Genomic DNA, 376 nt, shown 5'->3' with positions numbered 1-376 from the left:
GGGAGGTGGCCGCAGCCGGGCGCCTGCCGATGTCGCCGCGTCTGTGCCACTGGGAGCATCCAGAACTGGCCCATCCAGAGTGATGGCACCTGCTGGGTGCGCCGGGCGCCCGCGATACCACTCATTCCCTGGGCCGTTCTCTGCCAGCCCTAAGGCTGGAGACAAAGCGCATGAGCCACGCGCAGCAGCGTGAGCATTATCAGAGAGAAAACTGGCACGTTGCCCCCTGCCCCGCCACACCGCCTCCCTGCTCCCAGCCAGCGGGCATGTATTCTCTCTTGTCCCCCTGCCCAGGCCCTCCAGCGTACCCGTCTGGGGGGCGCCCCTGGACTCCTGGGGACTCTTGACGATGCCTTGCTCCACTCCCTCCACCGCT

The sequence above is a fragment of the Colobus angolensis genome, unplaced genomic scaffold (genome assembly GCF_000951035.1).
Source record: "Colobus angolensis palliatus isolate OR3802 unplaced genomic scaffold, Cang.pa_1.0 Scaffold56, whole genome shotgun sequence".
Classification (NCBI taxonomy): domain Eukaryota; kingdom Metazoa; phylum Chordata; class Mammalia; order Primates; family Cercopithecidae; genus Colobus; species Colobus angolensis.
This window is presented reverse-complemented; position numbering follows the sequence as displayed.